The sequence below is a fragment of the Arvicola amphibius genome, chromosome X (genome assembly GCF_903992535.2).
Source record: "Arvicola amphibius chromosome X, mArvAmp1.2, whole genome shotgun sequence".
In the NCBI taxonomy this organism is placed as follows: Eukaryota; Metazoa; Chordata; class Mammalia; order Rodentia; family Cricetidae; genus Arvicola; species Arvicola amphibius.
In genome coordinates, this window is record NC_052065.1 from 130,092,081 (window position 1) to 130,106,121 (window position 14,041).

At 39.1% G+C, this 14,041-nt stretch overlaps 1 pseudogene; it reads left to right on the forward strand.

The window, feature by feature from the left end:
• Window positions 1-12,187, forward strand: part of LOC119804498 — a 116,956-nt pseudogene extending 104,769 nt beyond the window's left edge.
• Window positions 12,188-14,041: the final 1,854 nt, after the last annotated feature.

Here is a 14,041-nt window from a genome sequence, read left to right on the forward strand (position 1 = left end):
ACCTTCAATTTACAGCAGTTCTATTGTTTCGGTCTCAAAAATATTGAAATTATACATATGTCATTATGCCTACCTAACATTTTTCTAATAGTAATTCGTAGCTGGATCTTTAGACTGCTAGCTAGTAAGCTAAGCCCAGAATAAATGCATCAGGCATGTGAAATAAAAGATAAATCTGGGAAAGTAGGAAAGGAGAGGAAGTTGGCAAGAAAATCTTATAAAGGAGAGTAAATGAGAAAATGATTGAAGAAAGGAACTACCTTTCTTGTCAAGAAAACCAAAGACAACTTACCAACTAACAGCTTATAACTCTACTAGAAGGAGGATACTGAAGGAATCTATTTACTATTCTAGAGGATGCTACATATCATATAAAATATAATACAAAATGACACACTGGTGTTTATCCCATGGTATATTCCAACAAAATATTTCAAAAGTTGAATGATTGCAGAATGGACAAGTTAACTATGACTTAAAATGAAAAATAATACAAAATCTCTAGGCAAAAGTTAGTCATGCTGAAAGAATTGAGAGGCACCTAGCCTGAGTGAAGGAAAATGGTCATGGAGAAGAAAAAGTGGAAATAAAATGGCAACATGTTACCTATTTAGACTTTTTGAAGAACTTTGGTTTGTACAAACACTGAGTAAGTTCAGGAGCCGTCACAGAGTTTTTAGAGAGGAACACAATTCCTCAAAGGAAGGTGTTAAGGGATACCCTGACTAGCAGTAGTAGAAAAAAAAGGTACTGCAGAAGAACCCTGGAGAAACAAGAAGTGCAGTGAGAGCTGTTGCAGTAACCACACATGAATAACAAAGAGAAGGCTGACAGAAGGTTGAGATGGGGAAAAGATTTGAGAGATATTTAAGAAAGAGAAGTTGAGAGTTACTGTCTACTAAATTGCTGCTAAAGTGGAAGTATCTTCTCAGTTTTATTATCTAGCATCCCTATACCTAGAACCTTGCACTGGATTTGGAGAAATTTATTGAATAAATATTTTACACTTAAGAGTATTGGACACAGCATGTGCCTATGCATCACCTTCAGATGGTGAGTAAAAGTAGTAGCAAGTCTCCTCACAGATTTGATCTTTTATGGTTGTTTCAATAGTGAAAAATGGTGGGCAGAGAAAGGCAGGATTTCTCCCCCATCTTTTAGTTAGGTCTGAATTAATTAGAGAGGCTTGTGCAAAAACCTGTGTGTTTAGGTCCATCCAATTGAATGCTCTTAGTTTGGTAGAGAAAAGGGATTTAATACCTTAACACACTACCTATCTTTCAAATAGCAGGCAATGAAGGCCCCATGATCCAGCGTTGCAAACAAGATATTACAGCAGCTTTAGTTGTTTGCTCTGGGCCTGTAAAAAACTGGGCCTGTAAATAACCAACATCAGAGCCAGGCAGTAGTGGTGCATGTTTTTAATCCCAGCACTCAACTCAGGAGGCAGAAGCAGGTGGATCTCTGTGAGTTCGAGGTCAGCCTGGTCTACAAGAGCTAGTTTCAGGACAGGTTCTAAAGCTACAAAGTAAACCTTGTCTTGAAAAACCAAAAGGTAAACAAATACGTATATAAAAACCAACTTCAGATGGTAAAGAGGACCATGGGACTCTAATTCACATGGCTGAACTATTGACAACTGATGGATTCTAAAAGAAAGTCATTGCTTCAAGTTAATTTTGCCGGTTGTTTTTACTCTACTCTTTAGGGGGCCTGCCACCCAGGTCACAAATAAATATACAGAGAGACTTAGTCTTTTTATGGATGCCCAGGTATAGCTCAGGTTGTTTCTAGCCAGCTTTCCTTAATTATCCCATCTATTTTTTGCCTCTGGACTTTTACCTTTCTCGATTTCTGGGTATCTTTTCTTTCCTTCTTATTCTGTGTCTGGCTGTATGACTGGGTGGCTAGCCTCATCTTTTCTTTCTCCTTCCCTTGCTCCTAGATCTGTCTTCCCAGATTCCTTGTATTTATCCCCTCTGCCTGCCAGCCCCACCTATCCTTTCTCCTTCCTTGCTATTGACCATTCGGCTCTTTATTACACCAATCAGGTGTTTTACACAAGCACAGTAACATGGCTTTACAGAATTAAGCAAATGCAACATACAAAAATGCAACACATCTATGCATAATTAAACCAATATTCCACAGCATAAACAAATGTAACGCATCTTAAATTAATATTTCACAACAAGTTATATACTCAACAGGCTCCAAAAGACAGTTATAAACCAGTGTCCACATAGATGATCCTGGTTAAAATCAGTATGTCACAAAACAGAAAGGCATAAATGTGGGAAGGAAATCTTTGGGGAGGGGACAGAAAATAGAAAGGGAGGAGAGAGTAAGTATGTAGTCAAAAAAGATAAAATACAAAAAAAAGAGTACATTTTTTAAAGAAAGATACAGGTCATATTTCTCAGGGCAAAAGACATCACCCTCAATAAAACCTGAAACAATGGAGGTACCTTATTTGGTCTTCATATTAATACATGATCATTACTGACTGAAAACCCTTGACTTCCTTATCATCAATGCTCATCATGCCATGACCTTTAAAGCTTTAAGAACAAGGGAACCTGGGCATTGAACCAATACTATAAAAATCTCAATGATATTAAATATATTAAATTTAAGCTGTTCCTAATCACACAATGAATTGTGTATTCTGTCTGCTGTATCCAAATGTAAGAATTAAGGATGTTTGCCTCTTGCAACTGACCTGTATGAGTTCCACGCACTCTTAGAGACAAACTTCTGATATAAATCATAACCAATGAACAGAATTAGCAAGAACAACAACTAAGTTATACATATACATCATACCAAAATGAGAGGGCATTTATTTGTTTCATAATTCAGCACAGAAGCATTCTGCCAGTTCATCAATATCCACATATATTAGTTCAATGCTGTTTTGGATTCTCCACTTCTGGAAGCCTAGTCCTGTAGCTCTTAGTAAGTGAAAAATGGCAAAACATATGCTCTCCTGCACCTTTTTCCTTGTAGGAAGATTTGCGTAAAGCAAAGCCTCTCTTTTTGAAGATGAACTACAAATTATTTTCTATTTTCTATCAGATAATTTGAGTAAAGAACTGGAATCAAGTGTGTTCTTCATGGGTGAGAATATTTTCTTTGTTGTTTTACTGAATAAGATGGTAATTTTGACTGAAGAAAGACCTATGGAAGATAGTGAGATGTCTTATCAGATAAAGGCACTTGACCTGAATTTGATACTGGGTCACACATGGTAAAAGAAGAAGACAGACTCCCAAAAGTTGTCTCTGACCCTCCACATCACACATATTGTCACACACACACACACACACACACACACACACATACACACATGCACACACACACACATGCACACACACACACAAATGCAATAATTTTTAAAAATATCTGTGACTATTGTTGGATAAATGTCTTGCAATAATGTAGGGAAATCCCACAGAAACTTATTTATAGACCTTCTCTGAGTATGAAAACCTGTGAAGAATTAACAATATAAGAGGTTATATGATAAGATGGAGCCATAATTTTTCGTACAGTTTGGAGAGCTCTAAGAAAAATAAAGTGTGGCAACTATACTAGTTGGCTTCAGCTGTCAGATTGACACAGTCTAGAGTCATCTGAATAAGTTTCAGTTGAGGGGTTGCCAAAATCAGATTGGCCTTTGCCCATGTCTATGAGAGACTGCCTTGATAAATAGGTAATGTGGGAAGTCCCAACCCTCTGTGAGCCTCAATTTCTGAGCACATGGGCCTGGGCTGTATAAAAAGCTAACTGAGTATAAGTCAAGGAGCAAACATGTAAGCAGTTTTCCTCCAGAGTTCATGCCTCTGTTCCTGCTTCAGACCTTGTTCTGAGGTCCCTCAAATACAGATTATGTGTGACCTATGAAACTTAGACAAAATAAACCCTTTGTGAATTACTGGTGATTGTAGTGTTTATATCAGAGAACCTGAAGGAAAACTAGAGATAGGGTCTCCTGATCCAAATATAATTATGTGCCTTTCAAACTGTGAATAGCAGGAGAATTAAAGCATGTGAGAGGTGGTCCTTCAAAGGGAGAGCTCTGATGAAAGGCACAGATTAAGTGTCCTAGCTAAATAGAGCTCTAATAGTGCAGATAGGAAATGGACAGCAAACTAACTTAGCTCTGCCCTGGGATATCCAGGAAAGTCATATAATAGAGGTGATAGTAGAGCAGGATCTTGTGAAAAAAACATTTCTCTAGAGAGTGAAAGGAAAAGGATCCTGAGAGCAGAATACATTCTCCAAAAAGAGAACAGTGTTTATTTAGCATGTTGAAAAATATTAAGCCAGACTCTGTGATAGATAAGGGCCACCAAAAAGAAAGAAAGCCACTGTCCTCTGTTGATTCGTAATCTACGAGGGAAGGCAAAATAAAGCAGACATTCATTTAATAGGTATTTATTGTCCATCTACCATATACAAGTATTGGCTAGGAACTAAGGATATGCCTGTAAAGATTTGATTTGTTCATATGCCAATGAGAAGCTAGACAATTTAGCAAGCAACTGTAATGAAGTTATGAATGAAGAACAGAGTAAACAAATCTAACTAGTTTAGGCTATACTCATAGATCAATGCCTTGTTCCATCATAATCAGAGAAGCTTCCTCCTGCAGCAGATGAGAGCAAATACAAAAACACAAAACACATAGCCGACATTATGCAGAGAGTGAGAGACCTGGAACACTCAGCCTTAAAATGGGGGTATCTCAATCAAATTCCATTCCTCAAGACTCATGGAACCCGATGGAAGAGAAAGTATAAAGAGTATAATATCCAGAAGAGATGGAGGACACCAAGAAAGCAAGACCCTCTATATCAACATGATCAAAGCTTACATGAATAGACATTGAACAGCATGCATAGGGCCTGCAAGGGTCTGCTGCATGTATATATACAGCTTATATTTTAGTGTTTTTATAGGATTCCTGAGTATGCAGACAAGTGGGCCTCTGTTTTACCTTCTTTTGGTCTCTTCTTGTTTGTTTTATGAAACTCCAATTGTTAGTTTTTGCTCTATTTTTTTATTTACTTTTTCTTACAAACTTCTTGTTTCTGATGAGAGACAGAAAGGGAATAAATCTAGATGGGAGAAGACTAGGTGAAATGGGGCGGAGGCTATAATCAGATATATTATGTGAGAAAAGGGAAAAATAATAACAGGGAAAAGCTGAGTATACTATTGATTGTACTAGCTTGTGTTTATTAAGACAACTATGTGCAGACAACTCTGAGCTTGTTCTTTCTAAACAACAACTCTGCCAGATATACCAGTGATGTGGGAGAGTCTTCTGTTTGTGTTGATTTCATTGGTTAATAAAGAAACTACCTTGGCCATTTGATAGGCCAGCCCTTAGGTGGGTGGAGTAGACAGAACAGAATGCTGGGAAGAAGGGAAGTGAGGCAGATGCTTCAAGCAGTCGCCATGACTCTCCTCTCTGAGATGGATTGACAGACAGAATCTTCCTGTAAGACACCACCTCATGGTGCTACACACATTACTAAATATGGGTTTAAACAAGATGTGAGAATTAGCTAATAGAGATGACTGAAACTAATGGCTAGGCAGTGTTAAATAATACAGTTTGTGTTTGTTTTTTGGGGCATACGCTAGCCAGGTGGCCAGGAGCCAGGCAGGAACGCAGCCCACTGCCCTCATCACTACCAACCAGCTCTTATTGTGAGGATGATAAACTGTGTTAATGAACCTTCTTTAGATAAATGGGAAACTTACACAGTGAATAACTTAACAGTACACATACTTACTGATCAGAATCTGAATTTCAACAGGATGTCTTGATAACACTAGGTATATGAATGTTTGAAAAACATATCTCTAGAGCAAGTGTCAGCAAGCTTATTTTCTGTAAAGAACCAAGTACATATTTAAGGCTTTGCAGGTCACAAGACTCTATGACAACTACTGATTTCTGCTATCATAATTGGGAAAGTGGCTATGAATATTTGTATAAAGACTGAATAGGTCTATGTTACACCAAAACCATCAAACAAATAGACAGCCATAGATTAAAGGAGTAAAGATAATCAAATAAATAATAACTTGTAGAAATGGAATGGAATAAGAAAACTAAGTCACATAAAGATGAAAATACACACAGAGAGTCCAGATTATGTATACTATTGTGTTTTCCTTTTAATTTTTTTGACTGTGAAGGAGCTATGTACAGAGAGACATTTCATTGTACAGGCTGTTGAGCTAAACTAACATGGTATTTTAAAGGTATCTTGACTTCAAAATTTGGGTCTAAGGATAGTTGCTTTGGAAAAGAGGTTCTGATTTTGTTTCCACAGAGAATGAGAACCTGTGAATTCCTTCCAGACTAATGGGTTTGATCAAACAAGATCCCTTGAAGCAATGACCCAGATGGTTCAACATCTATGATAGCTTCAGAATTGCTGGCTGAAGATGAACCTACCACACAAGATAACCCATGAAAGACTTGATTAACAGTACCACCCCCATTAATAGGAAGTAGTCTAGAAAACAATGCCCAAGTTCTCCAATGATTTTTATAAATGTTTGTTTACATTTCAAGGGAGATATGCTACAGATATGAATATTTTGCATTGGTTGGATCTTGGTCTATTGATACCAATTTAAGATCAATTTTGTTATATGTATTTCGTCTCTTGATCAAGGTATTATGTTTGGGCACTCATTTAAAGTAACGAGTAATGATGACATACAGGTTAATAGATAGCCATCTATACTAGTTTAGCTTAGTAATAATGTTTGTTAGGTTTTCTAGATGTACAGAGATATAATGTTTGTTAGGTTTTCTAGATGTACGAGATATATTTCAGATAGATAGGCATTCTTCAAACCTTTTTAAAGACTACAAGAAATTGTGGCATTTAAAATGTTTTAAGAACTTAGAACTTTTCAAGCCAAGTGAGACACATCTGCTCCTGGCAGAAACAATCTACTTCAAGAGGCTGATGGAATTAAAGAGGCTCCTTATGGAGTTTGTTAGCCATTTAGAAAGAAACTGCTTTTGCCTGCACTCCTTGACAGTATGCTGTATGAACTGGACGTGTGGTACCCAAAAAACATTACTAGCTGAACTAGACTAAAGGTGAGATATTCCTTCAGAGTTCCTGCTTCATGAAAAAGTCTGTTGAATACTATGGGCCTGTAGCTGAAGATGGATGCCCAATGTTACACAGAACTTTGGGTGACTGTCCAGGCAACAAAATGTCTCTCTCAGTTCTAGAGTTTTGGAAGGTGCTTACAATGCACTTCCTGTTAAGTTAGGTAATAGTATATCCTTCTGGGGCCTTTGATGGAGTTGAAGAATAGGTAGTTACAGTTTTCCTTAGTTATGATGTAGAGGTAAAGTAGATTTAACTATTGTAACTGTAATTCTTGCTTGATACCTGTTTTGTTATATGTAATTTTGCTATGTTTATAGAAAAACTCTCCTTTTTTTATTTATGATGTGGGAGAGTCCTTTGTTGTGTTGATTTCATTCATTATAAAGAAACTCCCTTGGCCCATTTAATAGCCCGCCCTTAGGTGGGTGGAGTAGACAGAACAGGAAAGGAAGTGAGGTAGATAGCTCAGTCCAGATGCCATGCCTCTCCTACGTGAGATAAATCGCCATGCCTCTGCTCTCTGGGTCAGATGCAATGAAGCTCCAGCCCAGATGACGCATGCTAGAATCTCCTGGTAAGGCAACCACTTCGTGTGCTACACAGATTATTAGATATGTGTTAATCAAGATGTAAGTAAGAGGCTGAAACTAATGGGGCAGGCAGTGTTTAAATGAATACAGTTTGTGTGTTGTTATTTCGGGGCATAAGCTAGCCAGGTGGCCGGGAGCTGGGGCAGTGGGAATACAACCAGCTGCTCCATACTACAGAATGGCACCCAACTGGGATAACTGAATCCACAGAAAGCTTGAGAAAGCTGGGAAAGAATAGAGTAAAGCATGTTTCTTGGTAGCAGCAATTTCTTGTGTTGGCTCTGCTTGCTAGAGACAAGCAAGCAATCTTATCTAAGAGAGGCTTCCTGACTCAGCTTTAGCTGCAAAATCCTGCAGCTCTTTTAAGAGGTCCTGCTAACGAAAACACTTAAATGGTGTTGATTGAAATTAACTTCATGCTTTTTCGGTTTTTCAGCCATAGCAGGAAAAAAAGCTGCACCGTTGTAAAATGCCGGCTTTCTGGGCCGTCCTTCCAAGGCAAACTATGGCTCTTTCAAGCAGGCGGTCCGATATGGAGCTTTGATTGTTGTTTAACACTGTTGCAGCTTGCTTGCTGGCAGGGACCTTGAAAACACGTAGAGCTGTGGACAATGAAACATGGCTCTGGACTGTATCTCAGCCACAGGCTGGAATCGCAGAAAATTAAGGAACGGGCTGGATCTAGCTGTCAAAGCCAATATTATTTGGTAAATTAAAGACTCATGTGGTCATAAAAAGAGAGATATACAGTAAAAGAAAGAATCAGAGTTGAGCCGGGCGGTGGTGGCGCACGCCTTTAATCCCAGCGCTCGGGAGCAGAGGCAGGTGGATCTCTGTGAGTTCGAGGCCAACCTGGTCTACAAGAGCTAGTTCAGCACAGTCTCTAAAAAAAGCTGCAGAGAAACCCTGTCTCGAAAAACCAAAAAAAAAAAAAAAAAAAAAAAAAAAGAATCAGAGTTGAAAGAAACAATCTAAATGGTTTACAATGTGTTAAAAGTATATGCAGGCTAAAGGTTAAAGTTCTTAAAAGTAAAAAAGTAAAAGAGAGAAAGAGTAGTTTGGGTGTGGTTTAATCCCAACACTTGGGAGGCAGAGGTAGATTGACCTCTGTGACTTCACGGTGTGGCAGGACACACTTTAATCCCAATACCTGGGAGGTAGAAACACACAGATCTCTGTGAAGTTCAAGGTGTTGTAGCATACACCTTTAATCCCAGCACTAGGGAAGCAGAGACAGTGGATCTCTTGAGTTCAAGGACAGCCTGGTCTAAAGAGTTATTCCAGGACAAAGATATACAGAAAACCTGTCTCAAAATAAAAGTAAAAATAAACAAATAGAGGTTAAAATAAAGTCATATAAGATGGAAAATACACAGAGAATCTTGATACTGTATACTATTATGCTCTCTTTGAATTGTTTGAATCTGTGGAAGAAGCAACTGCTGCTAAAGGACATTTGTTATAAATGCTGCTGAACTAATCCAATGAAGATACCTTGAAAATACCTTGACTTCAGAATTTGGATCTAAGGATATGAATAGTTTGGAAAAGCGATTCTTCTTTTATTTTTACAGAAAATGAGACCTCTTGGATTGCTTCTATCTCAATATGGTATGATAACCACACCCTCCTGAAAGGTTGCTATGAACACCTTCAGAAAATAACTTCACCCAACTGATGACTGAGATGAACCTGGCACACAGGTTATACCATGAAAGATGTGATTAACAGTGCCCCCATTCAGCAGGAAGCAGGTTGGAGAGAAATAACTGTGCCCATATTCCCAAATATTGTTTATAAATGTTCTTTTACATTTAAAGGGGGATATGATATAGAGATGAATAATTTGCATTGGTATGGATTTTAAGGTCAATTTTGTTATATGTATCTGTATTTCTGATCTTGATTAAGGTATTGTGATTGTGTAGTTCATTTAAAATGTAATGTTTAATTAGGAAATATAGGTTGTTAATAGATATCATTAATAATATTCAAGCTTGTAGTCATGTTAGTTTGATTTTCTAAATATATAGAAATATATTTGTTAGATGGGCATTCCTAATATCTTTCAAAGACTACAGAATATGGCATTTAAATGTTTTACTAACTTAGAGCTTTTCATGAAAATGATACACGTCTGCTCCTGGCAGCAACCAATCTACTTCAAGAGGATGATGGGCATCCAGAGGCTCCTTATGGAGTTTGATAGCCATTTGGGCAAGAAACTGCTCTTGCCTGGACTATACCATAAACTGGACACAAATAACCAACAGAAAGAGACTGCTGAACTTGCATATAGGTGAGATGATCTTTCAGGTTTCCTGATTCATGAAAGAGTCTGCAAGACAATTCTGCAGGACACAGCAGATAGTGACTGAACTGCCTTTGAAATTTCTTCCTTCATGGAAATGTCTAACTGGAAACTATGGGCTTGAAGGCCGAAGAGGATGTCCCAACGGTACAGAGGAACTTGGGTGACTGGCCAGGCAGCGAGTTTTTCTCTGTCATTTCTAGAGTTTTGTAAGTTGCTTACTCTTATTTACTTAGGTATTATATATCCTTCTGGAGTCTTTGATGGAGTTGAAGAATAGATAGTTATAGTTGTTTTCCTTTGTTATGATAAAAGATAAAGTAGATATAATATTGTAGCTGGTAATTCTTGCTTGAGAACTGTTTTTGTTATATGCAATTTTGCTATGTTAAAGTTAAATCCTACTTTTTTGTTTAAACAGAAAAAGGGGAAATGATGTGGGAGAGTTTTCTGTTTGTGTCAATTTCATTCGTTAATAAAGAAACTGCCTTGGCCCATTTAATAGGCCTGCCCTTAGGTGGGTGGAGTAGACAGAACAGGAAGAAGGAAGTGAGGTAAATGGCGCAGTCAGACTGCCATGCCTCTCCTCAGGGAGACAGATGCATGAAGCTCCTGCCCAAGATGGACGTACGCTAAAATCTTCCCAGTAAGGCACTACTTCATGGTACTACACAGATTATTAGATATGGGTTAATTAAGATGTGATTAAGTAGGCTGAAACTAATGGGCCAGGCAGTGTTAAAAGAATACATTTTGTGTGTTGTTATTTGGGGGCATAAGCTAGCAGGCGGCTGGGAGCGGGGGGGGGGGCAGGAACGCAGCCTGCAGACAGAAAAGGGGAGGAAATGTGCGATTTCCCTCTGTCTACTGTGAATATGTATTATTGCCATTGGTTAACAAAGAAGCCTGCTTTCTGCCAATGGCTAACAGAGAAAGACAGGTAGAAATCTGAACAGAGATGCAAGGAGAGAGTAGGTAGAGTTTGTGGGAGATGCCGTGTAGCTGCCACAGAGACAGGCACCCTGGTAACCTTGCCATTAAATCACAAGCCTTGTGATAATACACAAAATAATAGAATTGGTTAATTTAAGATATATAAGCTGGTTAGAAATATGCTTAAGCCATTGGCCAAAACATATTGTAATTAATATAGTTTCTGTTTTATTATTTGGGTCTGGGCGGCCAACAACAAACAAACAACCTCTATCTACAGAGTGGCATTGGGAACTGATGTGTGACATAAAGTATACCCTTTTGCCCAAACAGCTTTATTTGCAAAAGTTCATTGCAAAGAGTCATTGGTCTGCTCAAGACATCTGCTTCTGCTACACCATCAATTATTGAACCCTCAGCAAGATTCAAGTATCCTGATGCTGCCCAGAGTCATGGAGATCCTGGAGCTATGTTTCTGTAGGACTAGCTTTTTCACATGCTTCCTGTATGATGTGGACTTCCACTCTGTATGCTGTGATTACCATTGATTAATAAAGAACTGCTTTGAGCCTATAGAAGATCAGGGCAGAACAGAAGTTATCTGGGGAAAACTAAACTGAATGTTTGAGAAAAGGAAGGTGGAGTCAGAGAGAAGCCATGTAGCCCCACTGGAGACAGACGCCAGGCTTTATCCAGTAAGCCAGAGCCACGTGACGATATACAGATGACTAGAGATGGGTTAAATTTAGATGTAAGAGTTAGCCAATAAGAAGCTGAGCTAACGGGTCATGGCAGTGATTTAATTAATATGGTTGTTTGTGATTATTTCAAGGCTGGGCAATTGGGAATCAACAAGCGGCCTTTCTCCAACACCAGCAGCTCATAGATGGGGAAGATGTTGGGACAGGCCAACTCCAAGCCCTGAATCTGGGCCCAGTAGCCCCATGACCATGGCCATTGGGGCCAGCTCTTGTGCTGTGCCCATGCAAGGGACAGGGTCAACTCAGCTTGACCATTGGACATCAACAGGGCTTCAGGCAGCAACCAAGATCACAGGCATTTGCCTGACCTTTGATGGTAACATGGGCCACAAGCCATCAACACAGATGCCTGGTGGCAGTAGGACAATAATCCCAGACATGGTTCTCAATGGTGGTAAGGACATAGACATCAACATGGCCTCAGTTGGTACATAGGCCACTAGCATCAGAAGACTGTTCTTCACTTCCATTGCATTCCAGTTCTGTCTTTCTTCATAGTACACTAACCACTTGCTTCTCTTTTTCTTCCCTCTCCATCTCCACCACATACTTGCTCATCATAGTGGATTGCCACTCAGCCCCAGACATCAAGTGGTGGTTAGGCGTTTTAAATGTTAAGAATTCATTTTTTAATAATAATGATGACAGTAATAATAATAATAATAATAATAATAATAATTTATATCCCTATCACAGTTTTCCCTTCCCTCTTCTCACCCAGTCCCCCTCTTTTCCTCCCCTCTAGTATCTCCCAATCTCTCCTTCCTTTTCTAATCTTAAAAGGGAAGGCTTTCCATGGATATCAACAATACATAGTATATCAAAGTTTCAGTAAGACTAGGCACTTCCCTTCATATTAAGGCTGAACAAGGCAACCCAGTTTGACAATGGGGCCTGAAATGTAAGCAATAGTCAGAGACTGCCCCTGCTCCCACTTACTAGGAATCGCACAAGAAGAAATAAGCTGCACAACAGTAACACAGATGCAAAGTAATAGTTTCAGACCCATGTAGGACTCCCTGCTTGTCGGTTCAGTCTCTGGGAGCTTTCTATGAGACCAGGTGAGATGGTTCTGTGGGTTTTCTTTTTTTTTTGGTTCTGTGAGTTTTTGTGATATTCTTGATCCCTCTGGCTCCTCCCTCCCTTCAGCAAAATTCCCTGAGCTCAGACTAATGTTTGACCATAGGTCTCTGCATCTATTTTCTTCAGTTGCTTGATAAAGCCTCTCAGGCAACTATCAGGTAGGTGATAATCTGGTGCAGGAGAATTCTTGTGTATTCTGTCAATCATGTATTTTAATAAAACGCTGATTAGCCAGGCAGGAAGTATAGGTAGGTCAACCAGGCAGGAAGTAGAGGCAGAGCAATGAGAACAGGAGAATGCTGGAAAGGAGGAAGCCCATTCCTCCCAGTCCAGCCCAGACCACCGAAGAGTCAACATGTGACCTGCTGGCTGAGAAAGGTACCGAGCCATGTGGCTAGCATAGATAGAATAATGGGTTAATATAAGCTACCAGAGCTAATAAGTAGCCTGAGCTAATGGGCCAATCAGTTTTATAACTTATGGAGCTCTCTGTGTGATATTTGGGGGGCTTGCTGGCTGTAGGGTACCGGGCAGGACAGAAACCCCAACAAGCAGGTCCTTATGTTACAATAATCTATGCCTGTAGCAGAATATCTTCAGCCATCATCACATGACTGTTTTTTGTTTTGTTTTGTTTGTTTTTGCCAATCATGTGTGGTTCTATTCTATGTCTCTGGGATATCTTTGCCTCTTGACTACAGGTTGTGTCAGGGTGTGCTTCTTCTTATGGAATGGGACTCAAGCTAATTGTAATGACAAGAATTTCAAAGTCCTTGGAAAAAAGAATTTTTAGTATCAAAACTTTGGACTCACATGATTCTTTTGTGCCTGTAAATGTGTACACAAACGTGTACCTCTTGCATTTTCAAAAGTCAGTTGGGCAGATTCCTAAAGAGGGCCATTAATGATGCCAATAAATATAAGAATCACTGGTATAAGTATACACACCATAAAAAGTCTAAACAGATACTCCTTCAAGAGGTGGAAGTAGGAGAAATGTAGATTGAGGTCAGCTTAGGCTTCCATTTTAAATTCTATGCCAGTCCAGGATACGTGGAGCCTTGTCCCTGAATTGCACCCAAAAGTGTAAATTGGAATTGAGAATAATTGTTAGAGTTTAAGGAAGACAATTATTTATGTGTATGAATGTTTTGCCAGCATGTATAATCTGTGTAACAGTCTGTGCCTGGTACACTTGATGGCCAG